This window comes from Choloepus didactylus, chromosome 10 (assembly GCF_015220235.1).
Source record: "Choloepus didactylus isolate mChoDid1 chromosome 10, mChoDid1.pri, whole genome shotgun sequence".
Classification (NCBI taxonomy): domain Eukaryota; kingdom Metazoa; phylum Chordata; class Mammalia; order Pilosa; family Megalonychidae; genus Choloepus; species Choloepus didactylus.
The window spans coordinates 24,951,767-24,974,083 of record NC_051316.1 but is presented as its reverse complement, the minus strand read 5'-3'; the positions used below and the strand labels follow the sequence as shown (position 1 = coordinate 24,974,083).

General features: G+C 38.9%; 1 long non-coding RNA gene across 1 annotated transcript; it reads left to right on the top strand.

Annotated features, from left to right (window-relative positions):
* The first annotated feature begins 5,855 nt into the window (after positions 1 to 5,855).
* Positions 5,856 to 21,930, top strand: LOC119505153. Its single transcript, XR_005210688.1, has 3 exons — positions 5,856 to 5,896; positions 17,866 to 18,058; positions 20,270 to 21,930. It is a non-coding gene; the product is annotated as an uncharacterized LOC119505153 (long non-coding RNA).
* Positions 21,931 to 22,317: the final 387 nt, after the last annotated feature.

The following is a 22,317-nucleotide window of genomic DNA, read 5'->3' as shown; positions in this document are numbered from 1 at the left end:
CCCAACCAAATTTCTTCCCCATGCACTGCTGCTTTTGATGAGTTGCTCATTTTAATCCCCATCCCCTGTTAGTCAGTTTAACATGAGATAAAAAGGAGGGGCAGTCTACCAGTGTCTCTTGGGTAATTTTTCATAACAACCAGTTGCCATGCTTTTTCTGCTTTGTAGGGGCATAATGTTTGCGGTAATTGGCAGCAGCACCAAATTCCATGAGACAAATGTGAAAGGTCTGAATGTCACATAAAAATGCTCCTTTTGGGATTCTCTAGAACACTGATCAAGGGCTGGGTACCACTACTGCATCAAAGCACCACTGGGCACAGAATAGGCAAAAGTGAGAGGCACTCTAGGGGCTTGGGACACTGGGTCATGGGTGACAATCGTTGTATGGAAATGGTCTAAATGTTTAGAAATTTCTCATGTTTTCAGGTGGAAGAAATTTTGTTAATATTAAATTCAAAAGGGGGAAAAGGGCTTACTAATGCACAGCAAGCAAAAGGAGGCTAGAGAAGATGCAAGCTGTTTATTTATCGGGGCAACATATCTATGTATATATAACTTATAATTAAATAGTCAATTTAAATCCCTCTTATTTTTATTTTTGGTAAACAAGTCAAAGACCTTTGAAATAAGCCCTTGAATCAGATAAACACTCTCTCCTTTCAAAATTATTTGGTAGAACACAGTGATAATCAAGTATTCGGTGCATGAAAACGATAACTGAGGGAGCTTGGGTTGCTCAAACTCTGCATGTTCTAAAGAAAGGACTGGCCCTTGACTAGCTCCTGAGAGAAAACCTTGGAATGTCCTGCCTGATAAGAGTGTCTTTGTGTACCTGGGGTCTTTGGCTACTCTGGATATACTATGCTGACCATGTGGTATATGATGTGGGCCCTGAGCCAGTTCTACCTGTGTCAGTTCGACCTCTGGGCAGGGAAGGTGGGCAGGTTGGGGCTTAAGTAGCTTAAGATCAGTCATTCTGACATTTCATGCCTAGGTGACTGACTCCCAATAAAAACCCTGGATACCAAAGCTTAGGTGAGATTTCCTGGTTGGCAATACTTCATACGTATTGTCACACACAGTTGCTTTGAGAATTAAATGCTGTTGTACTACTCCACTGGGAGAGGACAACTGAAAGCTGTGTCTGGTCTCTTTTGGACTCCTCTCTATGCACCTACTTTCTTTGATGATTTTAATGTGTATCTGTCATGTTTGGAGCTGTAGGTACCCCAGAAAAACATGTTCATAAACTTAATCCATCCCTGTGCGTGTGAGTCCATTATAAGTAGGACCTTTTGATGAGGCTACTTAAGTTAAGATGTGGCCCAGGATGGCTTTTAATCCTATTATGGACTCCTTTATAACCTGGAAGAGAACAAAACGGCCAAGAAAGGCCACCATGTGCACTGCCATTTGACAGAGGAGCCGAGGACCAAGAATCATTGGCAGGCAGCCATAGAATGCCAGTCTTCTGGAAGAAAGCATCACTTTGATGACCCCTTCATTTGGATTTTTTCTTAGCCTCAAAATGATGAGCTAATAAATTCCCATTGCTTAAACCATCCCATTGTATGGTATTTGCTTGAGCAGCAAGGAAACTAAAACAGATTTTGGTAGCAGGAGAGTGGGGTGCTGCTACTGCAAATCCCAAAATTGTAGAAATGACTTTGGATTTGGGTAATGGGTAGAGACTGGAAGAATTGTGAGGTGCCTGATAGAAAAAGCCTAGATTTCTTTGAAGAGACTGGTGGTACAAATATGGATTCTAAAAGTACTTCTGATGAGGACTTAGAAGGAAATGATGAATTTGTTATTGGAAACTGGAGGAAAGGAGGTCCTTGTTTTAAAGTTGCAGAGAACTTGGCAAAATACGGAAGGCAGAACCTGAGAGCAATGAACTCGTATATTTCCAAGCTAAGTGTAGAAGTGCAGCCTGTTTTCTCCTTGCTTATAGTGAAATGCAAGAGGAAAAGGATAAGCTGAGAAATGAACTCTTGAGCACAAGAAAAACCAGAAATTGATTGATTGGAAAATTCTGAGTTCACCCAGACAGTGTGCTCTGAGATCAGGGCCAGAAGTGGCTCCAAAAAGTGAGTCCCTGAAAAATAGGGCTCCATATGAGGGTTTAAGTGAACATGGAACCAGTCAATCATTTCAGAGGAACTCAGGATTGGAAATGCAGTTATGCAGGAAGGACCTATGGAAAGTCCTTCTGTCTGATGGTTTGGGCCCCTGTTAAGCTACCTGCAAAGCCAAGTTTTTCACAATATTTGTATGAGTGGAACCACTGCCTGCCTAGACTGAAAGGGACAGAGAAGGGACAGATTGAAGGAAAAATGACTTCAAGGGCAGAAGCATGGCAACCAAGGTTTGCGCCGCAGATATCTCCTTGGACCAAGATATTTGGGGAGAGCACGGCCGCTGTACAAGCAGTTGAAAGGGTGGCACTGCCACTCCATAAGGCCCAGAGGACAAAACATTGATCCATGGATGACTCTCAGATCTTGAAATCTAACGGAGTATGCCTGCTGGGTTTCAGAATTGTTTGGGATCCATGGCTCCTGTTTTCCTTCCAATTTCTCCCTCCTGGAATGCGGGTGTCTGTGTATATTGGAAGCAGATAACTTCTTCTTTAGGTTTAACAGGTTCACAGTCAGAGGGGAATTGTGTCCCAGGACATACCACACTCATAACTGATTTTGATGAGACTTTTTACTTAGCACTGTTACTGAAAAGACTTAAAGCTTTTGGGATTTTACTATGGAATTAATGCATTTTGCATGTAGAAAGAACACATCTCTTGGGGGTTGAGGGTGGAATATGATGGTTTGGAGTTGCATGTACCCCAGAAAGTCATGTTCTTAACCTTGATCCATTCTTGTGTATGTGAACCCATTGTAGGTAGGACCTTTTGATGTGGTTACTTCAGTTAAAGTGTGGCCCAGGATGGGTCTTAATCATATTTCTGTAGTCATTTATAAGCAAAATGAAAAACTCAGAGAGAATAAGCCACAGGAAGCAAGAAGCTGAAATTCAATGGGACCCAGAAAAGAAAAGAGAGGCCAGGAGAGGCAGCCACGTGCATTGCCTTGTGACAGTGGAGCCAAAGACCAAGGATCACCAGCAGCCAGCCCCAGAATACTAGAGTTCTGGAAGAAAGCATCATTGTCTTGATGACAACTTGATTTAGACTTTTTCTTAGCCTCACAAACCATGACCTAATAAATTCTCATTGTATAAGCTGACCCATTGCATAGTATTTGCTTGAGCAGCCAAAGGAATCTAAAACAGTATCCCTCCACTCTAATAAACCATAAACATGGGAATAACAGCTTTTCTGAGTCCTGTGAGTCTTTAAGTGAATCATCAAGGCTGAGAGTGATCTTGGGGACCACAAACATGCACACTCTGGTTGATATGTCTGCTTGCTGATTAGAACCTAGGACATATCCATTTCTTTTTGAAGGGGTGCTGACATTTACCACTGTAAGCAGTCTGCTGTTGTAGCTGCAACACATTTACATTTTCAAGACAAACAAGAAAGGTTCATCTCTGACTCCTTTATGTTCCATTGATCAACAGTGAATAGGTAATTCCTTAGGGCTCAACACAGCTGAAAGTTCCAGGCAGGGAAAGCAAAGATTATTTTTCTCTCCAGAAAATAAAGGATCCCTTTGAGCCACACGATAAGAAGGCTCCAAAGACAATAGAAAGCATCACAAATGGGGCTGGAAGTGCTCCAGCGGGGCTAAGATAAACAAACTGTTTTCTTACAAATTCATGCATAATTTTAATTCAATAGAGCTTATTCCTTTAAAAAAGAGAAAACTTGCACACATTTAGAAATATTTTAAGTTTTTTTTCAAGCTTAAAATATTTGTGCAACTTATTCCTGGTTCATCCTTCTCAAGTTTGCTTCTGTTTTAGTGTAATTTGTGTTTTAAATGTGATAATTCTTTCTGTATAACACAAATTAGTTCAGACCCCCATTATAGGAATCAATAAGCCTGCTAGACACCCCATTTTCTTACCCAAAGCACTATTTTGTCTCCTGACACCATTTGTTAAGTCCCCCAATTTGGCTGAGAATTTTCTTTGCTGTTCTCTTACTCACCAGATAATACTTAGTCCCAGAATTTCAAAGGAAATAACTTAGATGGAAATTGCTTTAGTTTCCTGGCTTCTTACAAATACCATGCAATGGGGCAGCTTGAACAATGGGAATTTATTGGCTCTTGGTTTTGAGTCTAGGAGAATGCCAAAATCAAAGCGTCATCAAAACAGTGCTTTCTCCCAGATGTCTATGTCATTCTGAGGCTGACAGCCGGTGATCCTTGGTTCCTGGCTTTTTTGTCACATATGGTGGCCTCTCCTGGCTTCTCTGGGTTCTGTTGACTTCTGGCATCTGGCTGCACCCTCTGTGGCCTTCTCTATAAGGCCTTTAGTAATAAGATTAAGACCCATCCTGACTGAGGTGGGCCACACCTTAACTGAAGTAACCTCATCAAAAGGTCCTACTTATAATGGGTCCACACCCCCAGGAATGGATTAAGTTTAAGAATGTGTTTTTCTGGGGTATATAGCCCTGAGCAACCATGGAAGTTGTAGAGCCAGAGACCACTCTTTCTGCTGGGAGTTCCTTCTTCACCTCCCTACCTGCGTCACCCTATCTTGCTACTCATGTCTCAACTCAAAGGAACCTCCACAGGGAGGCCTTCTTTCACCCTCAGTTTGACATGGGCCCTCTCCACTCCTTACCACCTTTGCCCATTGTTTTAGTCTGCTAGGCAGCTGGAATGCAATATACCAGAGATGGGTTGGCTGTTATAATGGGGATTTAGTAGCTTGCAATCTTACAGTTCTGAGGTGGTGAAAATGTCCAAATCAGACTATCATCAGGCAATGCTCTCTCCCTGAAGATTGACCGCTGACAATCTTGGACTCCTCTATCACATGGCAAAGCACATGGTGATGTCTGCTGGTCTCTCCCTCCTCTTCCAGGTTTCATTGCTTTCAGCTTCTGGCTTCCATGGCTTTCTTTCTGTTTCTGTGGCTTTCTCTCATTTGCTTCTGTGACTTTCTCTTATGAAGGACTCCAGTAAGAGGATTAACACCCACCCTGAATGAGGTGCATCACATCTTAACTTAAGTCAAGATCCTACTCATCAAAAGAGCCTACTTACAAGGGGTCTAAACCCACAGGAATGGATTAGAACATGATTATCTGAGGTACGTAGCTTGAAATCATCACACCCATCTTATTTTCTTTAAAGCACTTATTACTAACTAAAATTATCTTTTTATTTCTGCCTTAATAATTTGGAAATACAAATTAAATAAAAATCAGAAGCCATTTCCTATCTATCAAAATAACCAAAATTTAAAAGTGTGACAATAACAAGGAATGGAAAGGATGTGAACCTATGGAACTTTTTACTGCAAGTGGAGGTGCAAATCAGCACCATCGCTTTCAAAAACACTTTATCCTAACCTGATAAGTTGAAAATGTGCAAACACTTTGACAGAGCAATTCTACTCCTAGGTATAGAGAAACTCCTGCATTTTTTAATAGCAAAAACTGGGAAACAACATCAATCTAATCAAGTAGAAAGTGAATTTACTGTAGTATGATGGAATACCATACACAATTAAAATAAATGAACTACAGCTAAACATCATAAAAGAAAAACTGTAGACATACTATTGAGCAAAAAAGGCAAGTTGTAGAAGAATTGTATAGGAAGATTCCATTTATTTGAAGTTCAAAACTATAAAATTGAAATCATCTATTATTTAGCAGTACATTTATTTTGGTAAAAAATATTTTTTTAAAAAAGAAACAAGAACAATAAAAACAATGGAATTTAGAAAGAATCTATGGAGGTCTCGAAAGGTAAGGACAATATTTCATTTCTTGGGCAGGTTGGGATGTATGTGTGATTCATTTTATTGTTATTCCTTACATTTTCTGCATAACTTACATGTTATTTTGTGCATTTTAAATAAATGAAAAGGCACAATAGTAATGCAAACAATCTACAGGAAACAATTGAATCTGATAAAAAAATGGCCAACAGTGAGTTCTGTCTCATAGAAAGCATAAGAAAGGGAACAGACAAATAAATTCTAATGATTGCTTTGTGGTCTGGAACTAACTCTTTGATCCCAACACCTTAAAGGTTTAGTACAATGCTCAGTTTTTGAAACAACGCTCCTGTCCTACCCCCCCACTGCACTATTTACAACAAGCTGGATTCAAGCAAAAGCACTTCTTACGGTTTCTAAGCCTGAAATACAGAATGGCACTCTGGTGATGCTTTGGTACACTGAGCTTGCTTCTTGGCCTGATAATTTCAATCGGTAACATTAGGTCCTGGACTGGAAGCCATCTCCCTGGCTGCCCTTCTGATGGCACAGAAAGCGACACTTGGTTTCCAGCCTGGCTCCATGTCAAGCACTTAGAGTCAGGTAACCACAACTGGAAAGAAAATGGATCCAGCCAGCCCTGGTACTTGTGGCTGAGCCTTTATTGTGACAAAGAAAGGGAGGTGCAAATGTGCATGAATTTAACAAACCCTGAGGTACACCCGTGACAGAGAAACAGAGGTGCTTTTCCATGTGCTAAAATATGGGAAAAAAGTGAAAATTATTTGAGATCTGTAACTGCCTTTGTAGAAATTTAAAGGTCTTTTCACATTTAGCTTATTTTCTTTGTTCAGTTATAAAAATGGCAATCCAAGTGTTTATGTATAAAATGTATCCTTTTATAAGAAAAAATATTAGGCTAAAATATATTTACACTAAAAGGACATTGAAATTGTAGTGTTATATAGTTGGTGTGACATCCTTCTCCAGAGGTGCTTGATGAAGACACTGAGCTGAGCCTAGGACCCAGGCCCACTGACTCTTGGTCCACATGTTCTCCTCCTCCCTGTTCTGCCTCATCTAAAACATTTTGGGATCTGTGCCACTAGAACATATGGGATGGTGTCTTTTCACCCTTTTGAAAACCGAGTAGAAATGTTTACTTAGGAATGCTTGCTCAACAGACCAAGGCTTTCAGCATCTCCCCTGGGTATCCGGATAGAAAGGGATTGTAGGAGATGATTATTTTATATCCATATGTTGTTTAAATTGATAAAGTGAACTATAATTACTGCTGTATTATTTAATTACATTTTTAAAAAGACATTAACTTAATTTCAGGAAATAATAATAACTGGTTGTATTCCAAAGGGTGCAAGAACAATTTCTTATTTTAACTTGCAATCTACTTTATATCCCCCTGTATTTCCAAAAGGACCAAGAAACCATGAAAATAAATAATGAACAGCAACTCCCCAACTCAGGCTACCCTACTTCTCCCATTATACCCCAATATATGTTTTTTCACCCATTTACGCAAACTACTCAATAACCCCACTCACAAAACCTGTTTCTTCAACTGATTACGTATTTTCTCCCTTTCCATTGGTGCAACTTTTCCCAAAACATGTCGATAGAATAACAAAAAAATTATGTGGATAAAAAGAATTCTAATGTCAATTAGGTTTGAGAAAATACATTTTGAAAAATATATTTTAAACCAAGTGTCAATGGCTTTCTAAATATCCATTCCTCCTGATATCCTTTTCATGGGCTAATCTGTACTGTGACATGGTGAGTGTGGTCTGTGGCATTTTTCAAATGTATTTGGCCCCAAGGACCTTTCTTTCAACTGCCCCTTGTGCACTAGCACTTCCTCTTACACACTTCTGGAAGTGCTGCACCTACCAGCAGTGAGCAAATCATGGCCCAGCTTTGTGATGTGCTGCTGTCCAATATTAAACATGGCTTCTCGCTCACACTGCATTTAATGGCTTAGAGTGGGAGTTCAGTTTCCTGAATTGCAACTTCCTGAATCTTTCTGACTTGTCCACCCTATATGCAAAGTTATTTGCCACTCCCTTAGAATGTGCTCTTTTCTTTCGGGTCATGACTTGAAGATATACCAATACAGCAGTAAGGATGGTGATATTCAAGGGTTAAGCCATATGACAGATTATAGTGGCGTTATAACCCTTTTCTGGGGGTGGATAGTTAGATTTTCACTGTTCTTTTTCATTGTTATAAAACTTGCAATGAATTAGAGAATTTTTATTAGAGATTTTAGAATATAACTAAGGCATGCACTAATAATTTCTGAGTAAATATGATGCTCATTTTTTATTCTTTATACAACCACTTTTCCCTTAATTACAAATATTAGGCACTGCTATTTTAAAAAGCATCAAGTAATACAGAAGTTTATAAATGGAGGGTTGATTATTCCCAGCCTGCTCCCTCCCCTCCATTCCCATGCCCAGAAATAACCACTATACCCATATATATATATAATGACACTCTGCTAGATCACTTCATGTCTCATTCTTTGTAATGGCTAATGCTTGGTGGCCCATGGAATGGCTGTACCATAGGCCAGTAACCATAAAGTTACTATGAAATTCAGTTTATTCAATATTTTATTTTTATAAATAATGAAATATACATATACTTAATTTTTTATTAATTTCTTATTCATCTTTACTTGAATCTACTTCATTATTTAAATTATTTTCATTTTCATTTACTTACTGTATTATTTTTATTTTAAAAAAAACCTGTTCATTTTATCTAGACTTTCTAGATTACTAGCAAATAACAGTATATTGCATGCTTTTTTAGGTTTTTAAACAATTGTGAAATATTATTTAGGTCTGTTCTAGCTTTGAATGTTTAAAGTTATCTGCAGGTCTTTCCATGTGACTATTTGGTGTCTAGTATTGCATATTTGTTTATTTTCAAGTTACTTCTAATTTCTGTTTTGATTTCATCATTATGCTAACAGTTATTTAATAGGGGTATATTTTTATTTCCATTTTTTTGTGTGGTTTTTGTTTTGTTTTGTTTTCTCTTCTTTTTTGTCCATTTCACAATTAATTAGGATCAGAAATTGTGACCTGTAAAGAATTCATCAATCTTCCTTAGAAGTTCATTTAAGGGAAGGGAATTTTTATGTTTATTCCAATTGTGTACAATTTCTTTGGTATCACTGTAGAGTCATGGATATAAAAGCATAGTACATCTGTCAGTCTCTCTTTATACATCTTCAGTTTTGCACCTGTATATTTGGAAACTATATTTGAAAATTACATTGTTAGATCTGTAAGTATATAGGGCTAGAATACTTTCCTGTTAGGATAACTTTTTTCCATTCCTCTATTTTCAATTTTTTTTTTTTTTTTTTTTTTTTTTTTTTTTTTTTTTTTTTTTTTTTGCTTCAAATGTATTTCATGTAAATGTCATTTAGCCTTTTTTTTTTTCCTCCCATCCAACCCATCAATAGAGGAGGTTAATCATTCTTCTTTGTGTGTGTATGTGTGTCTAAGAAATCTGGGGTTATTTCTGCCATTATGTTTTCAATTCACCACTCTTTCTAAGTAAACACACACATACATAAGTAATTTATATGAAATTATATATACATGTAATTTCCTGACATTTTGCATCAGGTGTTTCCTTTCATTCTTTTTTTTTTTTTATTCCTGCAGAGATTTGGAATTTATATATTCCATATTTATTCTGGTATTTTGTGCTAAATACAGGTTTAATTTAACTTGAACTTTTCTGCTCCTGCTGAGTTAATGAGTTCCCAGTTCCTCCACGCAGAAGAAACAGACACCTCCATAATCCTTCTTTCTCTGCTCACTGCCCCTCAGACACCGGCAAAGCTGAGAAGCAGCTCAAGGTTAATTTTAAGATTGCCGCTTAATTAGTTTTATAATTTTAGACATGAGATGCTCATGAATATTTACACTTACTATCACTTTTATTTGCTTTGCTCACTGTGATTCCCTTTGGAGATGGTAGAGTCAGCCATCCATGAAGCTTGGATGACCAGCGGTAAAAACACGAAACCAGTGAACCTGTGGCTGCCACGCTTTTAGGAAATTAAGACCTTTCCATGGCGCTGGTGAATTTCATGTGGCTGGGTATTGTGCAGGGAAGGATAGAGAGGACGAGGATTCATCATGGAGACAAAATCCAAATTTGCCCAATCTTCAAGTAACATGATATGGTACAGTAGTGGTCTTAAGGGTTATGAAAGCAGATACAGGAAAACATGGCATTTATACTCTGAGCTATCAGGATGAAATCCTGAGCACAGAAATCGAATATATTGTGGAACTATCATGTTATACAGGCTGCACTGTAGGCTCTTATGACAAACACTCCGTTAGAAATCTCTCCGGAATGGCTGGTGTTTTCCTGCCATGCCCTCACCCAACAGTCTTTGTTCTAAACTATGACCTTGAGATGAAAAGCTTCCTTTGGTATGACTCCTCTATACAAAATCTTCAAAACATTTTCTACTTGTCCCTTCTTTAGAGTACACTGACTTACATGCTGTTTGTTCTCAATAAAGTTGTACATTGGAAGGATCTCTGAAGCTTTCAAAAATCCTGATCCCTCAGTAGTAAGTTTAGTTTAATTGATCTGGGGTGGGCTGGGCATCGGGACTTTTTAAAGTTCCTCTGGGGATTCTGATATGATTCTTGCTACAATATGAATTCATATTACAGTATGAAGATGAGCAAGGCACAAACTCCAGATAGGCAAATTACAATCCACAACATGATTACACAGTTGTTTACAAAGAAGGTGAAGACAGCAGCCTCATTTTGGGTTCCATCCTATTTCACACCTGGTTGTGCTGGCTGTATTCTAGAATGGCCTCTGTGTTCATGTGCCCTCCCACCTGCTCCTGCACCTCCAGCTCCAGAATCTGAGCTCCTGTGCTCCTCGCCTCGAAGATTCCTCAGCCCAGGTCAGCTGCGGTGACCTGGACAAGTGATTTTTTTTTTTTTTTGTCTGAATCAGAGAGGCAAGCAGAATCTTTAATGCCACATAAAAAAATGTTCTTCAGGTATGTCATCAGCTGTTGCTCCCTGTAACTTCTAGGAGTTCAAATAGCCCCTTAAGGACATTTTTTAAAATTCAGTTTTATTGAAATATATTCACATACCATACAGTCATCCATGGTGTACAATTAACTGTTCACAGTACTATCATATAGTTGTGCATTCATCACCCCAATCTATTTTTGAACATTTTCCTTACACTAGAAAGAATAAAAACAGGAATAAAAAATAAAAGTAAAAAAAGAACACCCAAATCACCCTCCCCATTCCACCCTATTTTTCATTTAGTTTTTCTTCCCATTTTTCTACTCATCCATCCATACACTGGATAAAGGGAGTGCGATCCACAAGGTTTTCACAATCACTCTGTCAACCCTTGTAAGCTACATAGTTATACATTCATCTTCAAGAGTCAAGGTTACTGGGTTGCAGTTTGATAGTTTCAGGTATTTACTTCTAGCTGTTCTAATACACTAAAACTTTAAAAGGGATATCTATATAGTGCATAAGAATGCCCACCAGAGTGACCTCTCAACTCTATTTGAAGTGAAACTTTGTTTTGTTTCATTTCACTTCCCTTTTGGTCAAGAAGATGTACTCAAACCCATGATTCTGGGTCGAAATTCATCTCTGGGAGTCATATCCTGCATTGCCAGGGAGATTTACACCCCTGGGAGTCAGGTCCCATGTAGCGGGGAGGGCATGAATTCACCTTCTGCTGAGTTGGCTTAGCTAGACAGAGAGAGCCACATCTGAGCAAGAAAGAGGTACTTAGGGGGAGACTATTAGGCACAGAAGGCTTAGCCTCTCCTTTGCAGCAATGAGCTTCATAAGGGCTAGCCAAGACAGAGAGCTTGGCATACTAAACTGTCAGTCCTCAATGTTTGTGACAACATCAGCAACAACCCATTTGAGGAAGTCCAACACTTCCACATTTTCCCCCAGCTCCTCAGGGCTGCCCTGCATATATATTTTTAATCTCTGCCCAAATTACTTTGGGATGTATTGCTATTATACACTAACCTGTACAAACCTACCAGATCTCACTTCCTATTCAAAGTTCCATGTAATTATGGTGTTTGAACAAGCTAACTGTGCAAGTTAAATTGTTCAGTGTACTATAGAAAATATAGATCCTGCACCAAATAAACATCTCTTCCCTTGGTCTCACAAGGAAGTTGAAGTTTTAAAACACAGTCACTATTGTCCTTTATTCTTTGGTCCAGTTTGCCCTAGTCCTAACCAGATCTGCATCATTCATATCTCTAGTTGAAGACTGGACTCATTTTCAGCTTTTTTCTTTTTTAACAGTTGCTGTATGCATTAATACTGACTTTCATATCTGCTGAGCTCTAGCTCTGACTTTCAGGTGTCACACAGATACCCAATGTTCCAGAGACTGATCATGTTATACACAAAGGGATCAGTATCTCAGGGTTTGGAGATAGCCATTACAATTCAGGAATAGATTTGACTGCTGTAAGAGCTTACAATCTAGGGACCATTACAATAATCATTTCCCTATTAGGCTGTGCTCTAAGATTCAATTCTGAGTTTACACACTGTAGTTAGTCCATATTGGTGAGGCATTATAGTGTTTGCCTTTGTTTCTGGCGTACTTCACTCAAAATGCTGTCTACAGGATCCTTTCACCTTTGTTGTGTCTCATAGCTTCACTCCTTCTCACAGTTGCTCAATATTCCATTGTATGCGTACACCACAGTTCACCATTCTGTTCCTCAGTTAGTGTACCCTTAGGCCACCTCCACCCATTGCAGATCACGAATACTGCCTCTATAAACACCAGTGTGCAAGTGTCCATTCATGTCCCTGCTCCCAGATCTTCCAAATATATATCCCATAATGAGGCTGCAGGACCTTATGACACCCACATACTTAGCTTCTTGGGGAACTGCCACATTGTCTTAAGGACACTTTTGCACATAGAATGTCTGAGACTTTGGGGCCAATGGCCTGATTAACAATAGATTCAACTTCTGGTGCATCCTGCTCACACTGTGAGAATCTACTCCTTCTTCCTCTGGGACCTCACTAAAGAAAATGAACAAATCAAGATGTAGCCAAAGAAAATAGCCCAAATGAATCTCAGATAGAAATACACTTCAACTAGGCTGAATTTAGACCACATCTGCTTTACAACGCCTGTTGTCATTGCAAAATTTGGAATAAATTACCCTCCTCTCTGTTCACAAGCCCTTTGATTTCTCTGTCACCCTCTCTACATCCTAACTTCTTTTCTGGTGACTGGTATATGTGAACTAAATTGTGAGCTCACTGAGAGCCCCACTTCTGTCCAATCAACAGTGTCACCATCTCCCTTTTGTCTTCTATCTTATTTTGATAGGTCTTGCTCATGTTGCCAATCAATAAATGATGCCTGAACTGTGTTACAATGACTTGAACTAGGTAATAAAGATGAGGTGGGGTAAGGAGGGAGGGGATGAGAGGAGAGGGGTAGGTTCTAAATCCACAGGGGACTGAGGTTTACATTCTGGACCTAGTGTCACAAGTCCCCAAGACCACTCTAGTTTCAATTATTTGCTAGGAAGACTCATGTGGCTCAGCATACAGATGTACTCACTGCAATGGCATATTACAGTGAAAGTGCACACAGCAGAATTAGCAAAGGGAAAAGGCACAGGGGGTGAAGTCCAGAGGAAACCAGGCACAAGCTTCCAAGAGCCCTCTTTCAGGAGAGTCACACAGGACATGCTTAATTCTTCCAGCAACAAGTCGTGACAACTTGTGTGTAATGTTGTCTACCAGAGAAGCTTATTAGAGACTCAGGACCCAGGGTTTTTGCTGAGGGTTGGTCACACAGGCACCCTCCTCCTAGCATATAACCAAATTCCAGACTTCCAGGAAGGAAAGCAGGTGTACAGAATAAACCACCTTTTTATACTTAATGGTGTAGGCAAAGTGAGTCACTCTTATTAGTTAGGAGAGTAGGGACCCTTCCAAAATTTAAGTTCCCGGATACCAGCCAAAAGTCTTTCCAAGTCAGGCCTGCTAAATTAACTCTTTTATGTGTATAGTCTATTGCATATTCATTCATATTTCAGCCTATTTTCAAATGATGCCTTTGTGACATACACTGTGCCATGTCTGAGAGCAAAAATGCAAAACAAACAAATTCCAATCGTCAAAGAGCTTACTGTCCAGTGGAAGACTCTGACGAGGAAAGGAACATGTAGAATACAGTGTGGTCACTGTTAAATCCTGGTGATGTTTTAGAGAATGCCTAGTGTGAACATGTTTAAAGAAAGAACCTAATTACTGATACTTATCAAATTCACAGGATGAAATGTACAAATTATATGGGACAGTTTGATAAGTTTTCATGAAATTGGTGTTCTCTTTTATAAGGTTTTTGATATTTGTAGAGGAGAAAGAAGAATGCTCACATATCCAGTCAGCAAAGGAAGAGCCAGCAGAAAACCTTAAACTTCCTGGCATGAATTGTTTAGCAAATTAATATGGTGAGCATAAACCAACTCAAGACAAGGCTAATAGGCTCTAAGGAGAGATAGAGCAAAGAATTGTGGATTTTCAGCCTGTGGCATTTATCTTCTAGAACAAAAGTTGGCTTCCAGTAGTGTTGTGTTATAAAGGTAGTAAACAAAGGAAATTATCTTACAGATTCACCCTGGTTCAGAAAAGCCTAGGGTATTTGCTAATGAGAATGATACACATTATATATAACTAATTAAATTAAGCCAGAAGGCTAAACACATTTGGACAATGTTCAAATGCAGCTTTGAATTTGCACTAAATGTTAGTATTTATCCCCTTTTAATTCAATTATTGGTCTGAAATTTTAAATTCACCTGTGCTTAAAGAGCTTCCTCAAAAAAACCAAACCAGAAATAGATGCTGATTTCACTTTGAACTCTAATAATCCATCTCATCCATGCATGAGGCTTCAATTAACACCTATGAGCTGAACGAATATTACAGCTCCAGACTCAACGTGGAAGTATCGATTACTCATCACCCTTGTTGGGAATCAGCCAACACATGTCAAAACCTCTGTTTTGAAATGGACCCCTTGCTCATCCTTCCCACACATGGTGCTTTCATTTCAGGGGGCCATTACCTTCCCAGTTACAGAGGCTAGAATCCCAGCCGCCATCCCTTGACATCTACGTCTCCCCATATCCACTCATCCTGGTCTACTCCAAAGGCTATTTCAAATCCAGTCCCAACAGTCCTTCTCCACTGACATTATCCAAATCCAAGTTACCTGTTCTCCTCAGTTTCTGCAGGAGACCCCTTGCTGGTCTCTCTGCACCCACATTTGACTGCTGCTGTCCATTCTCCAGATGCAGCCAGAATGGTCTTCAGAAAATATATATCAAATTTTGTCACTTCCCTGCTTAAAACATTTCAAGAACTACCAATTGTTTATGGATCAAACAGAAAAATCCCTAATAAAACAAACCACCTTTCAGGAGAAGGTACCAAACTCGAGCATCATCTCTGAGCATACCCCAGCTCTATTTTTTTTTAATCACATAAAGGAGGATTACATTTTATTAATTAGAACATAATAACACAAAGTCTAAATAAAGCATTATTAAAGTATACTCTCTGCTCCCTGGTCAAAGGACAGATTATAAAGGCTCAAGCTGTATTCTGGTTCTTTTGCTCTAAATGATCTGCCTGAAAATTGTGCTTCCCCCAGTTTTCACAACTGAGGATAATTATTTAGTACACTTGGTTTTACAACAAGGCTATGTCCTTTCAGCGAAGAGTTATCTACTCTTCTCTCTGATATCTTTGACTTTTTTTTCTTTTTATCAAGGTGAAATTTGCATAACATAAAATTTGCTATTTTAAATGGCACAATTCAGTGGCATTCACAATGTTGTGTAACTAACCTGTATCTGGTTCCAAAATATTTCCATTGTTCCCGAAAGAGACTCAGTGCCATCAAGCAGTTATACCCTGTCGCCTCCTCCCGCCTGCCCCAGGAAGCCTTTAATTTGCTTTCCGTCTCTATGGATTTACCTGTTCTGGATATTGCATACAATATGTGGTCCTTTGCATCTGGCTTCTTTCACTTAACATAATGCTCTCAAGGTTCTTCTATATTGTAGCATGTATCAGCACTTCATTCCTTTTTAGGGCCGAATTATATTCCAGTGTTTACTTATGCCACATTTTCTTTATCCACATCCCGAATAAACTCTCTGTGGGATTTTCCCATTGGTCTTCACCCAGTTCCCCTTAGGCACAAGTCTTTCCCGTGCTCTAAGGCATTTGCCTATCACCATTTCCTAATTAAAAATATATCACTCAACTACTCAAAATTTGGTTAACTAACTTCCTCTATCCAGAGTATAATATAATCATTGCTCTGAAAAAGACCTTTTTCTTGTATTTTTTTTCACTTGCATAGTTCTTGTTTCCTCCCCCACAAAAGCCACTCATTTTAATAGGTTTGATATGTGTCTTTAAACAAGCATGCAGATGGTAAAACTTGTGGATATCTTAAATGCGGGTGTTTAATCTATGGTAACAGTTTTTCTTGTTAATCTGGTCCAATTTCTTACCCTTTCCCTCAACACTATGAGATCTACCTATGTATCTGTATGTACTTCTACTTGGTTGTTTTTATTTGCTGCAGAGTATTCTATAACATGCACTAGACATATTTTTCTCACTCATTCACCTAATAATAAAAAGCTAGTTGCCCTTAATTGCCTGCCACCACAAACCCAGTCTGGACAAATAACCTTTTGAATGTCTCCTTAAGGACCTGTACAAGAAGATCTCTGAGCTATATGCCCAGGAGTGGGATGGCTGGGCATAGGAGACACACATACTTTATTTCGTTGAATACAGATTGCCTAGCTTCTTTCCAGAATTCTCCACAATTTACACACACACCACATGGGCTTGAATGACTATTTCCTCCCATCTTGACCAACACATGTTATTAGATCCTTTATTGGAAGTGAAGTAGTATCTCATTGTTTTAATTTATAGTTCCCGGTTTACCAGTAAAAAGAGCATCACTTCGCCTACTGGATTTCATCATCCTTTTCTGGCAATTGCCCATCCATATCCTTTGTTGATATTTTTAAGTGGAATTTCTAACTTTCTTTATTGTTAGTGAAGTTGTGGGTTTATAGAAAAACTGTGCCCAAAATACAGGGTTCCCATACCCCACCCTATTATCAACACCTTGCATTAGTGTGGTACATTTGTTACAATTGATGAAAGCACATTTTTATAGGTGTACTATTAACTACAGTCCATGGTTTACTGTAGGGTTCACTGTTTTTGTTCCATAGTCCCATGGATTTTTCAAAAAATTATATTCTAGTGACATATATACAACCTAAACTTTCCCCTTTTAATCACATTCAAGTATATAATTCAGTGCTGTTAATTATGTCCACAATATTATGCTGCACATCACCACCATCCATTTCCAAAACTGCCTCATCATCCCAAATAGAAATTCTGTACATTTAAAGTCTTAATTCCCTATTCTCCAGCCCCCACCCTGCTCCTGGCAATTTATATTCTAGAATCTGACTCTATGATCTTGCTTATTTTAATTATTTCACATTAGTGAGATCATATGCTATTTAATGGGAATTTGTAAAGGGGATTTCTGAGCTCTGTTGTTGTTTCAATAATTCATCCATAAGAAATTTTGTGATATACTAGTCTTTGATTTATTGTTTTTTAAATATGTTTCAAAAATGTAAAGCATGCTTCATATACGTTGTACCCTGTCTATTAATGCCTTTTTTTTTTTTAACCATTCTATGGGTATCTATTTTTGGCTAGAGATGCTTAATTGCCTTTCATGGTTCTTTGTTGTGTTTATAACATTTTCTGTATCCTTAGGTCACACTAATAATCTCTTACAATTTTATTCTATTAGATTTGTATTTTCATCTTTCTTCCTTCTATCTTTAATCTACCTGGAATCCAATTATGTATACAACAATTGAATTAATAAGCGAGCTGGGAGGAAGGAAGAAATATTCCTTAAAGGAGAATTGCAGTTAATAAATGAAGAAGGAATGAGCAAAATAGAAAATCACCATTAGAACACCATGGTGATTTTGCTGCAGGTAAGATCCATGGAATGAATGCCAAATTATTCATTAATCATCATGGTGGCTTTAATGTATGTCCACAAATTCTTACATATTCCTTTTTCCAGGAGGTGGGGCTTAATTCCCCTTTTCTTGAGAGTGCACTGGATTTAGTGTCTTACTTCCAAGAAATGGTGTTTAGAAAGGGAAAAATAATAACCATATGGGGAGAAACCTGGCAGACACCACTTACCTAAGTGATCAAGACAAACATCATCAGGAATAAGTCATGTTGATAATCAGTACTACGTGATATGAGGTGATAAGAAGGGCACAAAGCCTCTGTGATAATCTTCCAAAAATCTATTCTTCCCCACATCTTCCTCCAAACCTCAGTCTAATCATAAGAAAACATCAGACAAACCCAAATTGAAAGACATTTACAGAATATGTTACTAGTACACTTCAAAAGGGTCAAGAGCAACAAAGAAAGATTGATTCAACTGTCAGTTTGAAGGAAATTTAGGAGACATGATGACCAAATTTAATGTAGTATCCTGGCTTGGATCTTAGAACCGAAAAAGAGCATTAATGGAAAAACTAGTGAAATTTGTGAATAGTAATGTATCGAAATTCAGTTTCTTGGTCTTGATAGGTGGTTATGTAGGATAGCATTGGGGGAAACTGGGTAGAGTATATATGGAAAATCTCTCGGCTATCTTTGCAACCCCACTGTCAATCTAAATTTATTTCAAATAAAAAGTTTAAAAATAATCAACATCCTAAAATTAGTATAAGAAACCTTAAGGGAATTTTTATAACAAAGTAGTATAGAAGGCATTTTTAAGATTGGAAAATGTGACTATGTGTAGTAGTCTTTGAAAAAAAACATACTACAATTAAAATCAATAGTTGAGCAACAAACTGAGGATTCTATAATGAACCACATAGAAAAGGATCCTGGACATAACAGTGAATAGCCATCTACAGGCAGAAAGGTGCTTTCTACTAGTTTGCAAGAATTTCAAAGCCTGGTCTGAATATATCCTTGAGCGGTGTTTCTGGGTCCTGTATGGGGTAGGGTGGAAGTCAGAGTGACTCCAGTTTTTGTGCAGGTTTTGCCTGGAATACCAAGACAAGGCTTGCAAGGACTGAATTGATCTCAAAGTGACACATGATTCTTTGGAATTTTGAACCAGTGTAGTGGATCCCTCAATCCATTCTCTGCAGGATCACCCACTTCCATTCATGGTAGCTGGGACAATCAAAGCAAATCAAACAGGCCACTTTAGGGAAAAGTGCAGCAAGAGAGGCTTTGCCACAGCCCTGAGCCTCGTCTGGTTCTAAAGACATGCCAATCCTCGGTGAGGGGATGGGGGGACTAGCTGGGTGCTGCTCCAGTGACTCCAAAAGCAGCACCATATCTATGCCTTCCTCAACCCCTCCTTCCAGGAGGCCCTTGTCCCCAGTATACTTGTTACTGTCCAAAGGCAAAAGACTGAGAAAGCTTGTGCCCTCAGTAAAAGAGAGGGAAAACCCACGTTGGAAACGATCAGCTCCACCACACACTAAAGATTTTGTGCCTCACACATGCATTTTCTCTTCAGGCCCCATTGGGTCTTCTCTTTTTGGATGGCAGCCTCTGTTACTGGGTGCATGGTTAGTCTAGGGGGCAAACCCACAGGACATTTTTGGAGACGAAACTCATCTTCATTCCCTGAAATCAGCTGTCCCTGCAGCATTCTTTCTTCTATTTTCTCAGTCTCTGAAATTTAGGGTTATTCTTCAGGTGACATTCAGTCATTGCCTCCATTTGATTCTTCTTTGTAGACCATTATTTTAAATCAATTTCTTCCTTTGCATGGTCTACCTTCCTGCCCACATCCTTTAATTCAAAGACTTCTGCAATAATTTTTTAATTCATCTCATTGCTTTTACCTTTTTCAGTCAATCTTAAGCATTGCCCAAAAAACAACTTTTGCCTAAAACATGGCTTGATCGCCTTATTTCCCTGCTCAAAGCCTTGCAATGCTCCCTACCATCTACTAGAACCCTTCTAACTGCCTTAGTTCAAGCGTCCAGGCCTTTTTTGCATAGACTCTAACCCTGTTTTGAACTTGATATCCACTATTTCTCAACCTGTTTTTCATGGTTACCTAAGAGATCCATGGTGGGTAGTAGGGGAGAAGCATAATTACCTTGGGTTTGTGTCCGATGTCTTAAAATTATATATTCTTCTTTTTTCAGTCCCAAGGAGAGGTTCAAAGGATTCTCCAAGGGATCCTGACCCAGAGGAGTTTAAGACTCACTTGTCTGAGTTCATACATGGCTCCCATTAAGCTTGTCTGTTAGAAATTGCTTCAAACCATTAAAAGGGTCAGTGCATGAAGACCAAGTCCAGCAGAAACCAACACACTGAAGCCTGAATATGCTTGGTGGATATGCAAACTCTAAGAAGATGGGAGGCATTTCATCTTGGGAACAGGGTTGAAGAGGTTGGACTAAGGCAGAATGATTAGAGAAATACCGGAACACCAAGGACCTCTTATTCCAATGCTGTCATGGGCTCCCTTTACTTGGGTTGGGAGCACCAAGTAAGGAGAGTCCTATAAGAGAGCTACCAAAATAGAGGCAGAACCAAAAGATGGTGACACTCAAGGAAGCCTGTGAATGGGTTTAAGAAGGAGAGTGACACAATCAATGTATGTGTGTAAAAGATCACTTTGGTTACTGTGTGGAGAATGGGTTCTTCCTCCTTCCCAGGACCAAGCTACTGATTTTCATGGTTTGGACAGTTTCTCAGTTTAAGCATTAATAAGTCTCTACAGAGCATAAGGAAATGCCCCATTTGGTGTAACTTTGCTCCTTCCCATTGGTTATGTCAGAACAGAGCTGACTTCTGCAGGACTCTGGACTCCAGGTTTTTACTCAGACCTTGGGAACAAAGAATAAGCCCTGCCTCATAGCTCTATATGAATTGGAATAAAACAAAGCCTCAATTTTCTTATTTTCCTATAGGAAATGTTAAATATTTGATAACTACTAAAAACATCTAGGCAGCAATGGTTTTCTAGTTTTTTTTTTTTTAATTTTTTTAAATTTATTATGGTCCACAAATTCAATTAACAGTTTGGATTATTTTTTAATTCAGGAAAATGAGCGTTTGAGAGTTTTCATTTCTAATATGTTGTAGCTACTAAAGGAAATATAGACTCTTACTAAACAGTTTTGCTTCCAGTAAGTACAGACTCTAAAGGGGACTTCTAGCTGAACAAACGCAAGTAGGCAAAAACCTATCTCCATTGTGGGTCCCAAAGACAAAGAGGGAGGTGAGCCCTGAATTCACTGCTGTTTCCTGTGGTCACAGCAAGTGAATAAGCAATAGCCGCTTTGCCTTAAGATGTGCCCAACCCATATTTGAAGTGTAATAATGAAGGTTTAAAACCATCTTTAAACAAAAATAATAAATTGCCATAACTATCAAAACAATATTTTAACATATTTCAAGTCTCCTTATAAATTAAGAGTTGGCTATGTCAAAAATCTATCAACATCTATCAACATCCCAGTCTTCCTGAAGTACTTCTTGAAGCCTGTGGCTGGCAGGAAGCAGTGCTGACCCCATTCTCTCTCCCAGGCATCACCCTCGTCCACCCTTCAAAGTCCATCCTGGAGGCTGCCTGAATTTCTAGGAAACCCATTAATCCATTTGGTTGTCTCTTTTTCAGCCACTACTGTCAAATCCTTTTACCTTTTAAATGGGTGTGGATGTCCCTAGGTGGGCAAGGTCTGGAAGGCAGGATGGGGTCCCTTGGCTCAAGAGGGTGCTGGCCTCAGATGAGGTGGTGGTGGGTGGGCAGGTGTGAGGATATCTACCAAAATATACATATTATCACAGAAGTGTTGTGCCGGTTTGAATGTATCATGACCCCCCAAAATGCCATTATCTTCAATGTAATTTTGTGTGGGCAGACGTATCAGTGTTGATTAGATTGTAATTCTTTGAATGTTTCCATGGAGATGTGATTCAATCAATTGTGGACAAGACCTCTGATTGATTGGATAATTTCCATAGAGGTATTACCCCACCTATTCATGGTAGGTCTGAATTAAATCACTGGAGCCATATAACTGAGCTGACAAACAGAAGGACCTCAGTGCAGCTGAGAGTGACATTTTGAAGAGGAACTATAGCCAAGAAGGATGCTTTGAAGAATGCATAGAAGCTGAGAGAGTAGCTGCAGATGAGAGACAGTTTGAAGACGGCCATTGAAAGCAGACTCTTGCTCCAGAGA